Genomic DNA, 16,971 nt, shown 5'->3' with positions numbered 1-16,971 from the left:
AAATGTTTTTTTTAGAAAATAGAAATTTCTAATTGGTAAAAACTGCTGCTGTTTGTATTATGTCATAAAAACAGCAGATTTTTAGCAATTAGAAATTAGATTTACCAAATTTTGAAATGTTTCTTTATCTAATTACAGAACATAAACAGCAGCAGATTTTTACATAATTACATAATACAAACAGCAGCAGATTTTACAAGTCCCTCCTCTTGAAGGTAGAACTGGGTGAGTGATTTGCAAGTGACCTAGAAATCTTCTTCATCCTCTATCGCAAAACAGAGTATTTCTATGTTAGTTAGTCGAACTCACATGGAAAATCCAATCTGTGATATGTTTTATTTCTCTAAAATAAAACAAAATTAATCATAAGTTGCATTTCAGATTTGTTTTTGACTTGCATCTCAATCAGCGATATTAGGCTATATATCTCAATAAATTACTGTTTTCATTGTCACGTTCCAGGTACTCCTTTGAGGTCAAGTCCTGAATTCTGGATTTTATTGCTTTAAGTTCGGGCTTGAATGTGCTTTGGAGCTGTTCAACACACTCACTCAGTAGTTGTTGCTGAGGTAAGATTTTTCTAGCCTTCATCATGAGAACTATTGTTGAATCTATTTAGAAATGTCTGTCTTCTTTTACATTTTCAATCACTCTATTCATCTCATTTGCATTCATATCTGTAAGTGGAATCTTAATTTTTTTTCAACTTGTTCGAAAAGGGAGGATTGAATTCAAAATTATCACTTGTAGATATTGTTGTAGTGCTAGGTTCCTTTAGAAGAATCTTGTTCTTGCCACATGAAACTAAATACAGAAGTCAAATAAGATCTTCATCTTCCAAATTTAGTTGAGATTTAATTTCTACACAGCTCAGCTTCGTAGCTTCATTGAATAACAATAGCAGAGCTGCTTGGTATGTTGTTTTTGCCAAATCTATTACCGATGGCTCTTGGCTCTACACAGTTCATATGGCTCACGATGTATAAGACTTTGTTCCTCTGCATTATGTATAACATTAACACACAGGTCGACTGACAAATTCCTCTACGTTAGTCTAGGGCATATAGTTGGCATAGTAAGAAAAGATATGTTGCTCCCTCAGAACTCACTGATACTTCTCACTGGCACTAGCTAGTAAGGTGCCTATGAAGAAGTGAAAGGAACAAATCTCTATGATACCAAAGATCATCTGACTTAGCTTCCACCAATTTTAAAAGCACATTTTGAGAAATGTCCCATGCTTCTAGAGAACTCTGGACTTCCATGGACTCATCCCTTGGGGAGCTAGATATGATCATACCACTGGACCAATCCATGACCAGCTCCTGGTAGATTTATCATAGACTGCAAGGAGCTTCGAACCCTTGACTCCTAGAAGTTTTTTCATTGAAGCAAAATTTGCTACCATATCAACTCCCAAAGGATGCACAAGAGGGCTTCCAATACCATGCATGCACCTATACTTATAGATTCAAAATTTGCATCAAACCCAAAGAAATTTTCTTCCATGGGCCACTGGTCATACGTCTCCTCCATTACAAAACATGAGCATATGTGTCCTCTCCTAAGAACATATGTGTACTTGTTAAAAGTAATTGTAGGATGGGTATGCACATGGAAAATGTATACTTTAGTTTTTGGATTGATAGGCAAGAAAATGTCCATTGTTTCAAGCTATTGTTGTCCCCTAAGTCCCCTTCAATTCTTAAGATGAAATTTTGAGATTAGGCCTTGTCATTCACTGTAACTTCAAGATCACAACATGACTTAAGTCGCTGAATATGATTGACAACTTCTGGTAAAGTAGATTTATTTGATTCTTTATTTTTGTGTTTAATTAGGCCGATAGGCCTTCCTATGCATCAACACAGTCGTCAACACTTTCAATTTCCTGTTGACATCTAGCATGGTTTCCTACCATTTTTGTCCGCTGCGAAAATTATATACCTATGGTCCACGTAACCCTCATTAGGTGGCACACGTAACCCTCATTAGGTGGCACCGCAGGTTTCCGGAACCTACATAAAATCTCATAGCGGCATAGAAGGATGCGTGTTTTAGCCAGTTGCAGAAAATATCCAGCTTTATCTCCCTCCGCATGGAACACCACCAAACAACCATGGAAACAGCAGCCGCTGTAGTTTTTGTCCGCCTGCAATAATTAAATACCTGTGGTCCACGTAACCCTCATGCTTCCGGAACTTACATAAAATCTCATAGCGGCATAGAAGGATCTGTGTTTTAGGCAGTTGCAGAAAATATCCAGCTTTACCTCCGCATGGAACACCACCAAACAACCAAGGAAACAGCAGCCGCTGTAGATTTTTATATGCATTTTCCATCTTTGCCATTCTAAATTGCATACTATATAGTAAACGCTTTTTACTATTTTATGCGTGTTCATAGTTTGCATACTAAATGCATAATACAGTCATATAAGCTACATCAGTCACAGAAGCGATCTGCCATTAGTGAAATCTTCTACAGTCATATATTTCATCCCCATCTTCTTGCACTCTTGGCCTCAGAGTTAATCGTTTCTTTGGTCTCCCGGTTGTTGTTGCTGTTCTTTTTCCCTGGCTGTTTGCCCTCAGAGTTAATCGTTTCTTTGGTCTGCCGGTTGTTGTTGCTGTTCTTCTTCCCTAGCTGTTGGCAATCACTGGTTATATTAAATTATCACTGTTCTTGTTCTTCTTGTGCCAGTTTTTGCATCTTAAATTTGAGCACGTTGAAATCCTTGAATTTTATAGCTGGGGTATATATAGGTATTCACTCTTTTAAGGCAGTTTTGTATTCAATGTTAGGCTGTGGGCTCTCCTCATATTTTGTGTTTGTGCTTTAATGTTTTTCATCTTAAACTTGAGCACGTTAAAATCCTCCGTTAAATCCTCACTGTTAATCCCTTAAACGTTAAGTCTCCCTCATTCTATTAAATGTTTAAGCTCAGATCAAGTTCCACTCTACTTGCCAGAGTAATAGTTTTTAAAATTTAGGAACGATCCTCAGCACAATTTCTAAAACTTCACAAAACAATCTGAACATAGAAATATACCGTTTCCTTTTATTGACATGTTTCTTGACTAAATGCTGTTAGGGATTGAGATTTGTCATGGCTGGTTTGCTAATTAAAATGTTTTCTTGATTAAATGTTGTAAGGGATTGAGATTTGTCATGGCATATGGTCTGTTAATTGACATGTTTTCTTGACTGATTGGGGTATTGACAATGTGTGTGGCTCATATTCATTAAAAAGCGCTTCTGCGTGAGTCCTTGATTGATCAACTCCTGATGTAAAGGAGTCTCTTTCTTCTATTTCTATATGTTATGAGATTCTTTATGTTTTTTGTCATGATTATCGAGTGTCACGAGATGATGACATACATCTATGCATTGTAGTCCTTCCCACTTTATCTTGGATTGATCAGCTCCTTATGTAAAGGAAAGGAGTCTCCTTGGATAGATAAGCTATGAGTCTCCTCGTTTTATTTCATGTTGACAATCCAGCAGTTGACAGACGGGAATCTCTAGAATGGTCTCCCCTGAATCTTTAAAACTTTAGAACTTCCATACCACAGTTAGCTTTAGCAAGAACATTTTTTCGTTATCGAGAACTTTTGTATCCCTGACTAATTAAACAAAAAAAAAAGCATTTTCACTTATCCAAAGGAATGCCAACGTTTCAAGCTGCATTAAAAACCTGCCAAACAAGACCCTCTGGATCTGCCATTGCCTCAGAAAATCCTTCTTCATGAATCAAACGACACAAATCATCATAGATAAAGTTGAATGCAACATCGTATTTCTTAAGCATTTGAGCTACTGCCAACTGGAGCATACCCATCACAAATTGCTGGATTATAGAAGCCTGTTGTATGCTCTGCATCAATCAATTCCTGAAATTTGCAAGAGAAAATACATGATTACCATCATCAAACAAAATCTGTGTATACCAACAAAGAAGGCATTGTGCATTTGATATTCCTATTGGCTGCTCCCTTGGTGCTCTGTGTGGTAATTATTCCATGAGAATTGGCTACTTGCTTGGCCTTTGCAGAACTGTTGTGCTTAATGAGTATAGTCCACTTGAAAAATCGGGCACGACAGTTATTGGCTTTCACGTATCAATGGAAAAATACCACGACATTGGCACGGTAGTTTGACTGGAGATGAAACAGAATTACCTGAAAAACGACACAGAAATAACTCTCAGCTCTACGATGGCAGAACTAGCAGCAACACATGTAACAGTTGGAAACTATCGTTAGTAGTAAATATGAGATGTTTTTAATTTAGTTTTACAGAATGGGATGTTTTTATTTAAATTTTTAGAATTAGATTATACATTATTTTTTCAGAATTGAATATTTTTATTTTATTTTTCCAGATTTATTGGAGATTGGAATTTCAAAACAGATTCAGCAGTGCAATTAGACCGTTCTGATACTCCCAACCCATTTTCACGGGATCTCCTCATATTTTGTGTTTGTGCTTTAATGTTTTTGCATCTTAAACTTGAGCACGTTAAAATCCTCCATTAAATACTCACTGTTTAGCCCTTAAACATTAAGTCTCCGTCTTTCTATTAAATTTTTAACCTCAGATCAAGTTCCACTCTACTTGCTAGAGTAATAATTTTTAAAATTTAGGAACGATCCTCAGCACAATTTCTAAAACTTCACAAAACAATCTGAACATAAAAATATACCGTTTCCTTTTATTGACATGTTTCTTGACTAAACGCTGTTAGGGATTGAGATTTGTCATGGCTGGTTTGCTAATTGAAATGTTTTCTTGATTAAATGTTGTAAGGGATTGAGATTTGTCATGGCATATGGTCTGTTAATTGACATGTTTTCTTGACTGATTGGGGTATTGACAAATTGTGTGGCTCATATTCATTAAAAAGCGCTTCTGCGTGAGTCCTTGATTGATCAACTCCCGATGTAAAGGAGTCTCTTTCTTCTATTTCTATATGTTATGAGATTCTTTATGTCTTTAGTCATGTTTATCGAGTGTCACGAGATGATGACATACATCTATGCATTGTAGTCCTTCCCACTTTATCTTGGATTGATCAGCTCCTTATGTAAAGGAAAGGAGTCTCCTTGGATAGATAAGCTATGAGTCTCCTCGTTTTATTTCATGTTGACAATCCAGCAGTTGACAGATGGGAATCTCTAGAACGGTCTCCCCCGAATCTTTAAAACTTTAGAACTTCCATACCACAGTTAGCTTTAGCAAGAACATTTTTTTGTTATCGAGAACTTTTGTATCCCTGACTAATTAAACAAAAAAAAAAGCATTTTCACTTATCCAAAGGAATGCCAACGTTTCAAGCTGCATTAAAAACCTGCCAAACAAGACCCTCTGGATCTGCCATTGCCTCAGAAAATCATTCTTCATGAATCAAACGACACAAATCATCATAGATAAAGTTGAATGCAACATCGTATTTCTTAAGCATTTGAGCTACTGCCAACTGGAGCATACCCATCACAAATTGCTGGATTATAGAAGCCTGTTGTATGCTCTTCATCAATCAATTCCTGAAATTTGCAAGAGAAAATACATGATTACCATCATCAAACAAAATTTGTGTATACCAACAAAGAAGGCATTGTGCATTTGATATTCCTATTGGATGCTCCCTTGGTGCTCTGTGTGGTAATTATTCCATGAGAATTGGCTACTTGCTTGGCCTTTGCAGAACTGTTGTGCTTAATGAGTATAGTCCACTTGAAAAATCGGGCACGGCAGTTATTCGCTTTCACGTATCAATGGAAAAATACCACGACGTTGGCACGGTAGTTTGACTAGAGATGAAACAAAATTACCTGAAAAACGACACAGAAATAACTCTCAGCTCTACGATCGCAGAACCAGCAGCAACACATGTAACAGTTGGAAACTATCGTTAGTAGTAAATATGAGATGTTTTTAATTTACTTTTACAGAATGGGATGTTTTTATTTAAATTTTTAGAATTAGATTATACATTATTTTTTCAGAATTGAATATTTTTATTTTATTTTTCCAGATTTATTGGAGATTGGAATTTCAAAACAGATTCAGCAGTGCAATTAGACCATTTTGATACTCCCAACCAATTTTCACGGGATCTCCTCATATTTTGTGTTTGTGCTTTAATGTTTTTGCATCTTAAACTTGAGCACGTTAAAATCCTCCATTAAATCCTCACTGTTTAGCCCTTAAACATTAAGTCTCCCTCTTTCTATTAAATTTTTAACCTCAGATCAAGTTCCACTCTACTTGCCAGAGTAATAATTTTTAAAATTTAGGAACGATCCTCAGCACAATTTCTAAAACTTCACAAAACAATCTGAACATAAAAATATACCGTTTCCTTTTATTGACATGTTTTCTTGACTAAATGCTGTTAGGGATTGAGATTTGTCATGGCTGGTTTGCTAATTGAAATGTTTTCTTGATTAAATGTTGTAAGGGATTGAGATTTGTCATGGCATATGGTCTGTTAATTGACACGTTTTCTTGACTGATTGGTGTATTGACAATGTGTGTGTCTAATATGCATTAAAAAGCGCTTCTGCATGAGTCCTTGATTGATCAACTCCTCATGTAAAGGAGTCTCTTTCTTCTATTTCTATATGTTATGAGCTTCTTTATGTTTTTTTTTCATGATTATCGAGTGTCACGAGATGATGACATACATCTATGCATTGTAGTCCTTCCCACTTTGTCTTGGATTGATCAGCTCCTTATGTAAAGGAAAGGAGTCTCCTTGGATTGATAAGCTAGAAATCTCCTCGTTTTATTTCATGTTGACAATCCAACAGTTGACAGACGGGAATCTCTAGAACGGTCTCCCCCGAATCTTTAAAACTTTAGAACTTCCATACCACAGTTAGCTTTAGCAAGAATAGTTTTCCGTTATCGAGAAATTTTGTATCCCTGACTAATTAAACGAAAAAAAAGAAGCATTTTCACTTATCCAAAGGAATGCCAACATTTCAAGCTGCATTAAAAACCTGCCAAAAAAGACCCTCTGGATCTGCCATTGCCTCAGAAAATCCTTCTTCATGAATCAAACGACACAAATCATCATAGATAAAGTTGAATGCAACATCATATTTCTTAAGCATTTGAGCTACTGCCAACTGGAGCATACCCATCACAATTTGCTGGATTATAGAAGTCTGTTGTATGCTCTGCATCAATCAATTCCTGAAATTTCCAAGAGAAAATACATGATTACCATCATCAAATAAAATCTGTTTATACCAACAAAGAAGGCATTGTGCATTTGATATTCCTATTGGCTGCTCCCTTGCTGCTCTCTTCTTCTTTGGTTCAAGCATGTCAACATTTTTAAATACATGTGAATGAATCTGGACCCCAATAAACACATGTTCAGTCAGAAAGTCTTGTGGTTTTCTTTATGTTCTTCTGCGTTTACATGCTGCTCTATTCTCTTTTTCTCTTCCAGTATAAAGGACTTACATTCCCAGTCTGTTCTATCTCCTATATCTTTTACTCTATTTCAGATTTAATAAGCTATACAATATCAATAGCAGCCTAGAAGTTGGCCCGACCTTTTATAAAAATTCAACAATTCCAACTTCATAAATCTATCGGCCTCTCTTTGTACCTTTTGGGACAATTGCTAGTATGGAACCTATTAGTTCCTTTACCAAAACACCACATCCCCGCAATAGCTCTCAACATAGATATTTTATTACTTCCATTTTGGCTCATTATCAATGAGTAATCTCCTTTAGTGTTCCCCAATGACAATCCTTCAATAAGAGTCATAATGCACTATGGTGTATGCATTATGGTAGGTTTGCCACCACATCTCCTTAGTGGAGCAACAACTGCCTTACGCCCATCTACAGTAGTGTAAGAGAAGGCCCTGTCAGGAACAGAGTATCGAAGAACTTCTTCTCTATGGAAATAAGCTCTCATATCAGCAGAACTTGGGGTGATAGTGATTGAACTTTTCTGAGCTCTCAAGTCCCGAAATATTTCCTTTTCATCTATACATGTTGGCATTGATGGTGGTGGTGGGGTAGGCAGAAGAACAATCTGCTGAAGAGTTTCTTGCCCATTTTTCATCCAATTTGCAAATGCTTCCACCAATTTTAAAAGCATCTTCTGAGAAATGCCCCATGCTTCTAGAGAACTCTGGACTTCCATGGACTCATGCCTTGGGGAGCTAGATATGATCATACCACTGGACCAATCCATGACCAGCTCCTGGTAGATTTATCATAGACTGCAAGGGGCTTCCAACCCTTGACTCCTAGAAGTGTTGTCTTTGAAGCAAAATTTGCTACCATATCAACTCCCAAAGGATGCACAAGAGGGCTTCCAATACCATGCATGCACCTATACTTATAGATTCAAAATTTGCATCAAACCCAAAGAAATTTTCTTCCATGGGCCACTGGTCATACATCTCCTCCATTACAAAACATGAGCATATGTGTCCTCTCCTAAGAACATATGTGTACTTGTTCAAAAGTAATTGTAGGATGGGTATGCACATGGAAAATGTATACTTTAGTTTTTGGATTGATAGGCAAGAAAATGTCCATTGTTTCAAGCTATTGTTGTCCCCTAAGTCCCCTTCAATTCTTAAGATGAAATTTTGAGATCAGGCCTTGTCATTCACTGTAACTTCAAGATCACAACATGACTTAAGTCGCTGAATATGATTGACAACTTCTGGTAAAGTAGATTTATTTGATTCTTTATTTTTGTGTTTAATATGGAACCTATTAGTTCCTTTACCAAAACACCACATCCCCGCAATAGCTCTCAACATGGATATTTTATTACTTCCATTTTGGCTCATTATCAATGAGTAATCTCCTTTAGTGTTCCCCAATGACAATCCTTCAATAAGAGTCATAATGCACTATGGTGTATGCATTATGGTAGGTTTGCAACCAAATTTCCTTAGTGGAGCAACAACTGCATTACTCCCATCTACAATAGTGTAAGAGACAGCCCTGTCAGGAACAGAGTATCGAAGAACTTCTTCTCTACAGAAATAGGCTTTCATATCAGCAGAACTTGGGGTGATAGTGATTGAACTTTTTTGAGCTCTAAAGTCCTGAAATATTTCCTTTTCATATATACTTGTTGGCATTTATGGTGGTGGTGGGGTAGGAAGAAGAACAATCTGTTGAAGAGTTTCATTCCAATTTTTCATCCAATTTGCAAATGCTTCCACCAATTTTAAAAGCACAGTTTGAGAAATGTCCCATGCTTCTAGAGAACTCTGGACTTCCATGGACTCATCCCTTGGGGAGCTAGATATGATCATACCACTGGACCAATCCATGACCAGCTCCTGGTAGATTTATCATAGACTGCAAGGAGCTTCAAACGCTTGGAAGTTATATAATCTACAGAAAGAAAATGAAACAGCAACGATGGATTCTGGAAAGGTAAGCTAAATTATGTATGAACTTCATATTTTTCCATCTTCTTTATCAGATTCATCTTAAGGAACATAGTACATAGTTGGTGCACTGTATGTGTGACATTTTTTCATTTTTTCCTTTCAAGAGATAAGTAAACAATTTGTTTCACAGAATATGTCATCACCTACATTGGAACAGGGGATGGAATCCTTCGACACACCACTGAAGACTCTTGGACATACTGAGGGCCATGATATATCTCCTTGCTTGTACACATTATTTGGACCAAAATGTAGTACGCCATTGACAAATCGTGAGCTTACATAAGATAATGATAAGGTTGTTACTGGCACACCATTTGAAAATGCTCTACAGTCTCCATTAGTGACTGAATCAGGGGGAGTTGACAATTTTGGCAATGAATTGCCACGGTTAGTTTATGTATTTCTATCCTCTATCGCAAAACAAAGTATTTCTATGTTAGTCAATCGAACTCACATGGAAAATCCAATCTGTGATATGTTTTATTTCTCTAAAATAAAACAAAATTAACCATAAGTTGCATTACAGATTTGTGTTCAACTTGCATCTCAATTAGCAATATTAGGCTATATATCTCAATAAATTACTGTTTTCATTGTCACGTTCCAGGTACTCCTTTGAGATCAAGTCCTAAATTTTGGATTTTATTGCTTTAAGTTCGGGCTTGAATGTGCTTTGGAGCTGTTCAACACACTCGCTCAATAGTTGTTGCTGAGGTGAGATTTTTCTAGCCTTCATGATGAGAACTATTCTTGAATCTTTTTAGAAATGTCTGTCTTCTTTTACATTTTCGATCACTCTGTTCCTCTCATTTGCATTCATATCTATAAGTGGAATCTTAATATTTTTCAACTTGTACGAAAAGGGAGGATTGAATTCAAAATTATCACTTGTAGATATTGTTGCAGTGCTAGGTTCCTTTAGAAGAATCTTGTTCTTGCCACATGAAACTAAATACAGAAATTGAATAAGTTCTTCATCTTCCAAATTTTTAGCAGATAAAAATTGCTACTGTTTGTATTATGTAATAAAAACAGCAGATTTTTAGCAATTAGAAATTAGATTTACCAAATTTTGAAATGTTTTTTTATCTAATTACAGAACATAAACAGCAGCAGATTTTTACATAATTACATAATACAAACAGCAGCAGATTTTTACCAATTAGAAATTTCTAATTGGTAAAAATCTGCTGCTGTTTGTATTTTGTAATTATGTAAAAATCTGCTGCTGTTTATGTTCTGTAATTAGATAAAAAACATTTGGAAATTTGGTAAATCTAATTTCTAATTGCTAAAAATCTGCTATTTGTATTATGTAAGTATGTAAAAATCCGCTGCTTTTTATATTTTGTAATTATGTAAAAAGGGTAATGTTTTTTTAGGAAAAAACATGAAGGGGGGAACAATGGCATGAGGTCTTTTATATACATGACAGCATAAGAGCTGAACCATTTTATCATTTAGCACTGGAGAATCTGATTCCAAGAAAGGAAGAAATTGTCAAAATAGAAATTGTCACTTGGATTTTTAACCAAGTTGTTTGCAAATTCCGCCCTAGAGAGCCATTTTGAGATTATTCACCTTCAATCCTTTGTTTTTTAAGGGAGAACATCCTTTTCTATCGATCTCTTCTACTTTGAGGATATGGCAAGTGGAGAAGGAGGTGCAAGTGGATCAGAAAAGGTAAGCTTACTTTGTTTTTATAGAATAATTGCATAATATAATATGTTTTATTTTTTGTTTAAGGTTTGAAGTTAGAATTATAATTTTATAATTATACTTTGTGGTAAATCATTGAAATTTGGACAGGGAAAGAATCCGATAACGGAGTCCTTGCTTGAAGATGTTTTTGGGATAGAAGGACTCAAAAAACTTCAATCTTTGGATGCTGAATCCCTAATGCATTTTCTTAAGACAAAATCCCCTGAAGCTAATCAACTAGGTCCAGGTAATCAACAAGCTTTAGGAGAATCCATTAGTTCCCCATCCTCTCTTGGATCAAGAAAAAAATCGAAAAAAGTGTTATTGACATCAAACACCAATAATGAAGAACATTGTGTTGAAACATCTTCTCTGGTGGCAACTCCTGGGACTGCAAATTCTTGTTCATCCTCAGCTTATGCATCATCTATTGGTAGTTTAGGTACCAAGATAGAGTATGACCCTGTCTCAGGGGAGATAAGAAGGACAGAAGCAGGAAAACAATTCTTAAATAGGCTAAAGGACTCCTGCCTTCAACGATTTAGAGATCATCTTCACCTCACATTCTCCAAGATTCCACTTCACCTAAAAAAGATGGTGGTACAAGACATAGAGAATGAATTTGGTACCGGTTGGTCGGTTAAGAAGATAAAATTGCAAATGTCGCTCAATTGTAAGAGGTTTCGTTGCAACCAAACAAGAAAAATTAAAAAAATGCCTCAAGATCAAAGACTGAAACAAAGACCTATTGACATACCTTTTAAAGTATGGAAAGAACTTGTAAAATCATATGAGAAGTTGGATGCACAAAGAAAAGCTGGCAACGAGAGCATTCAGGTATTGAATTTTTCATTAAACATTATTTAGAATGTATTAATACTTATAAGTATCTTATACATGTAATTGTGTGAAAATAAATTGAATTGGTTTATGTTTAAGGACAAGGCATCCAAGGCGAGGTTAATCAAGACAAAAGTCACTCATCGTAGTGGCCAGAAAGGTTTGAAAGCACTGATAACAACCTTTGTAAGTATATTAAACATGTGATATTTTTTTAATAAATTTTGTACTAGAAGAAAGTCATTGTTATCTAATTTCTCCCTATTTACTGATTGATAGGAACTAAAATATGGAAGACCTCCAAATCATTTGGAAAAGGAGGTGCTGCAGCAAAAGAGATGGGTTGAATTTGTTGTTTGGATGGACTCTATGGTATGTAATCTTAGTTGGATTTCCAATATACTTTTAAACCATATTTTCATTTTATTTTTTAGTACTATTAGATATTATATCTTACCTCATTTTATGGTTAACATTGTATAACAAAAACATGCGTTGTGTTATGTAATTAATACTAACATGTAATATTGATTTTTTTTGTCAGAATGCTATAGGTAATGATTGCCAAGACGATGATCCAAATTATGTTCAACATATATCAGGAGATGATGAGGATGAGGATGAGGATGAGGATGATGGTGGTGAAGGAGGAGATGATGATGATAGTTGCGGTGTTCGTGATGATGTGGATCAGAGTAATGAGGATGGTCAAGATGATCATGAGGATGATCTTGGTGGTGGTAGCTAGGCATGCACATGCATTGTTTTTTATGAAGAAATTATTGTGTAGAATGACATTGTTATGTTTAGATGGGTGTTGTGAATTTACCCTATATCAATGAGACATTTTGATTTTGTAATCATACGATGAGTTTGATTTATGTATGTTGTTAATTTATCGTAGAATAACGATATTCATGAAATATTTTGATTTGTTAATCATATTTGAATTTTAGTTGTTTTGATTAAAAATAATATTGATTTTATTAGTATTATGTTGCTATTTTATACATGTTTTGAAAATTGTTAATGACACATTGTTATTTTTTTGGATGGATGTTGTCAATTTCTCTTAAATTTCTTTACAAATGATTTTGAATTGTGATATCTGCTTTAATGATATTTAGAAACTATCATATATTTCACTATGAATCTATAAAGGGGGTCATATATGTAAAGAAAAATATACTCTATATAAGAAGTCAAATGCGGATGTAACCATGGATGCAAAATTGAAAGTAAAATTGGATGTTAAACTAGGAATTAATACAAAATGAAAACAATTGACATACAAAGTGTTTTAAATTAGAAGTGAAAAATTGTGCAATAGTTGACACAAAGAAGGGAACAAAACATGGCATACAAAAGGATATCAAATTGGGCAAAAACAAGGACACATAAATGGGCACCAAATTAGATGCAAAAAAAGACAACAACTAGATGTAAAATAAGATGCAAATTTGAGTGTTAAAAAGAAGCAAAAAACGTTACAAATTAATATGCCAAATGATGATGCAAATAATGGTGTAAATTTAGGATGCAAACTTGGGTGCAAAAAAGGAAAAAAAAAAAAGATGTAAGAAAAGACATAAAACAAGATGCAAAATGGGGCTGAAAAAAGGTGAAACCAAGGATGCCATATTGGATGTAAAAAATGATTCCTAATCTCATGCAAATTTAGGCTCGAACTCAGACACAAAATTATATGCAAATGTGGACACAAAATGAGGTAAAAAAAGATGCAAATTTGGATGGTGAAAACGATGTAAAACTAGACACCAAAAAAAATGCAAAATTGGATGAAAAAGTCGGTGTAAATAATGGTGCGACATTGGACACAAGTAGACACAAAAAAATGGTGCAAAAAGGGGCATAAAATATCTTAAAATTGGATGCAAAACTTGGTGCAAAAACAAATACAAAATTAGACGTAAAAAATGGCTCTACATTAAATGTACCATTAGACACAAAATAAGATGCAAAGGTGGACACAACACATGACTCAACATAAGATGCAAATATAAATGCAAATTTGGATGCTCAAAATGATGTAACATTAGATGCAAGAGATGGTGTTAAAAATGATGCAAAATTGGATGAAACAAATGACGGAAAATATGGTGCAAAATGAGATGGGAAAAATGGAGACAAATCAAACGTAAATGTGGATGTAAAAAATGGTCCAAAAAAAGATGCAAAAATGGGCACAAAAATGGATGCAAAATTTGGTGCTAAATCAAATTCAACACATGGTGCAAAGATAGGCACCAAAGCTGGTGCAAAAATAGAAGCAAAAACTAGTGTAAGACTAGATACAAAACCTGGCATAAGACTAGATGCAAAAACTGACACAAAATGGATGCATAAAAAGACGTTAAATTGGATTCAAAATACAGTGTAAACTTGATGCAAATGATGGTGCAAAAATGGAAGCAAAGAATGACACAAAATAGGAAGCAAAAGAGAATGAAAAATAGAAGCAAAAAATGACACAAAACTAGAAGCAAAACCTGTCATAAAATAAGATGCAAATCTTGGTTCAAAATTTGACGCAAAAAATGATGCATAGTTTGGTGTAAAAAATGGTGCAAAATCTAGCGTGAAAAAGAATGCAAAATCAGGTGCGAAAAAGGACGCTTTAAAAATTGTACAATAGAGCCAGATTTAGCGCCAGGGTGCTCATCACAATTACAAAAAAAATTCACAAAAATCTGGCGCTAAATCTGGCGCAAATCGCTGGTTTTGTTGTAGTGCTCCAAATCAAATTTATAGAGTAAAATGGGTGGCACAATCCATCTCACACAAGTTAACTGTATCCAATTTGTCTACTAATGTGGATATTCAATTTTTCTCAATTTAATTAAGGAAAAATCAAATTGAGAAATTCTTGCTACATTTTTTAACACCTTATAAAAGAATACTATACTATTTGAGTGGTCGAATTATGATTTCCTAAGTTAACAATATACATTAACTATATAATGGGGGAAGTGTTAATCAAACCTTTCTTAAATCCAGTTTAGTTAAAATACTATGAGATTGGACGGGTTACAAGAATCTTTCCCTAACTCACTATTTATGGGAATAATATTCTTTGGGAAGTCTTAATTGATACTTATCACATCCCCACCTTACTATAATATTTCTTTAGAGGAATAGTTCATATACCTTCCCCGGACTATCACTCGATATGAAAAATATGTTAGAGAGGATGATTGGCACTTCCATAGGCCACCCCTAATGAGACTATTGTTCTAGAAGAAGGGCTAAATTAAAATTATTGTAGTTTTCCCTTACCAATAATGTTATGCTAGCGGAAATATCATTTAACCCTTCCAAGTTATATTCATTTATGAGAATAATTTATTTATGAACAGTTTTTCCAAACCCTTAATAAATTATAATGTGGCACTAGAACTGGTACTCCCAATGTCCTATATGTACTCCTCAATTATTTAGTCGATCTACATATTGTTGGGAATTAGATAATCCAACGCTCACTGTGTGTTTCAAGATATTTTCTTAAACTCCTTTTGAGGATCTATTAACTCTAGCAGTGCATCTGTTTACTGACACCTACGAGTTTTGGTGTAATGGAAATCATGATTCTAGTAAGTGGTATCAGAGACAAGGGTCTCGAGTTCAATACACACTTTTTTCATGCTCAGGGGGGATTTTTGGGCATTAGATAATCCAAATCTCCGTGTGTTTCACGACATATGCTTAACCACCTCTCGAGGACCCATTAGATCTGGCGATGTGTCCAATTATTAACACTTGTGGGTTTTGGTGTAAGGAAATTGTGCTTCCAACACACATCCATGTGAGAAAGAATGTGATGCCATTTAATCAATGAAAAAAAACATGGCTTATGTATATGCATAATACCTAGAAGACATAGGCCAAAATAAAGAGTAGTCAAGTGGTTTAAAGTAGAAATAGCTATAGGATGATTCCATGGAAGGAAACAAGAAGTGAAAAGGAGGGAAGGACAAGAAGACAACAACCACTACGCATTAGTAATAGGATCCCAACAATCATTGCGGACACTACAACATTGATGGCCACACTAAGGAGAAGTTTTTGAAACTAGATCTATAGCTAAACTTGAATAACTAAAACAAGAATGGGAAGTAACCATTTTCTTGACATATATTTGAGAAATTAGGTTGAAAGTAGCTACAATGTGGATGAGAATATTGTTTATACATTACTATACAATAAGGTGAATTTGAGTATCACTAATCACTAAGAAGATAAGGAGATGAACAAATTCTTCCATACTAAGATACAAGTCAACAAGACCATGATGGATGTCATTTTCAACTTATGTTCACAAGGTAATATCATAGTAGTGGATTTTGTCAACATACTGGGATTTGAGTTTCATGATCATCATATCCAATATTCATTGGGATGGGTAACTAAGGATGCAAAAATCAAGGCAACAAAATAATGTAGAATAAAATAAGCTATTAGTGTTAATTATATTGATAAAGTATAATTGCACGTCACACAACTTGATGTATGTGGAGTAATGTTTGGGATTCCCTACATGTATCCATTAGATGCAATATTCATATGTAAAGCTAACCAATACCTCTTCGTCGAGGATGGAAAACAATTCAACATTAATACTCATAAAGGCAAGTGAAAGATTTCATTGGTAAGTGACAACCAAGGAATGAAATTGATTAGTTCGAGAAATAAATATTTCTTATTATTCATAAGATAAAATTAGTCTAATGAGGATTCAATCATGATAAATGCATCCTTTCGGTGGCATAATAGAGAAAAAAACAACATGTGCAAAGAGTGTGTAACCGCCTCCTCCCACATTTACCCAATCTCACAACCTATGAAGGTAAACATGAGACAAAGAGTTTATATGACATGACTTGACCTTCAAGCTTTAGTTATGAAAGTGGGGCCCACATTTAATTTCTCACAAACATCACTTAGGGCTTCAAGACACA

General features: G+C 34.9%; 2 long non-coding RNA genes across 2 annotated transcripts; both read left to right on the top strand.

Annotated features, from left to right (window-relative positions):
- The first annotated feature begins 460 nt into the window (after positions 1-460).
- On the top strand, positions 461-11,130 carry LOC149192666 (uncharacterized). The gene is made up of 3 exons (XR_016254900.1): positions 461-569; positions 10,062-10,168; positions 11,058-11,130. It is a non-coding gene; the product is annotated as an uncharacterized LOC149192666 (long non-coding RNA).
- A 1,101-nt stretch (positions 11,131-12,231) lies between these two features.
- LOC149192665 (uncharacterized) lies at positions 12,232-12,955 on the top strand. Its single transcript, XR_016254899.1, has 2 exons — positions 12,232-12,367; positions 12,540-12,955. It is a non-coding gene; the product is annotated as an uncharacterized LOC149192665 (long non-coding RNA).
- The last annotated feature ends 4,016 nt before the right edge of the window (positions 12,956-16,971 follow it).

Source organism: Pinus tabuliformis, chromosome 2_2 (assembly GCF_031772625.1).
Source record: "Pinus tabuliformis cultivar Carrire ecotype Pingquan chromosome 2_2, CPIR1, whole genome shotgun sequence".
Classification (NCBI taxonomy): Eukaryota; Viridiplantae; Streptophyta; class Pinopsida; order Pinales; family Pinaceae; genus Pinus; species Pinus tabuliformis.
The sequence above is the reverse complement of the archived record's forward strand: the minus strand, read 5'-3'. Positions and strand labels throughout refer to the sequence as shown.